Raw genomic sequence first — 383 nt, 5'->3', positions numbered from 1 at the left:
GACAGAGATAGAGACAGCCAGCGAGAGAGGGAACACAAGCAGGGGGAGTGGGAGAGGAAGAAGCAGGCTCATAGCAGAGGAGCCTGATGTGGGGCTCGATCCCATAACGCCGGGATCACGCCCTGAGCCGAAGGCAGACGCTTAACTGCTGTGCCACCCAGGTGCCCAATTTGCTCTTAATTTTAAATTCCAGCTGTCCATTGCTAGCATATAGGAAAGCAATTGATTTTTGTGCATTAACTTTGTATCCTACAATCTTGCTATAATCACTTATTAGTTCCAAGAGTTGTTTTGTTGGTTCTTTCAGATTTTTTTTTTAAAGATTTTATTTATTTATTTGACAGAGAGAGACAGCCAGAGAGAGAGGGAACACAAGCAGGGGG

The sequence above is a fragment of the Ailuropoda melanoleuca genome, chromosome 18, assembly GCF_002007445.2.
Source record: "Ailuropoda melanoleuca isolate Jingjing chromosome 18, ASM200744v2, whole genome shotgun sequence".
NCBI lineage: Eukaryota > Metazoa > Chordata > Mammalia > Carnivora > Ursidae > Ailuropoda > Ailuropoda melanoleuca.
Note: the sequence above shows the minus strand (reverse complement) of the source record.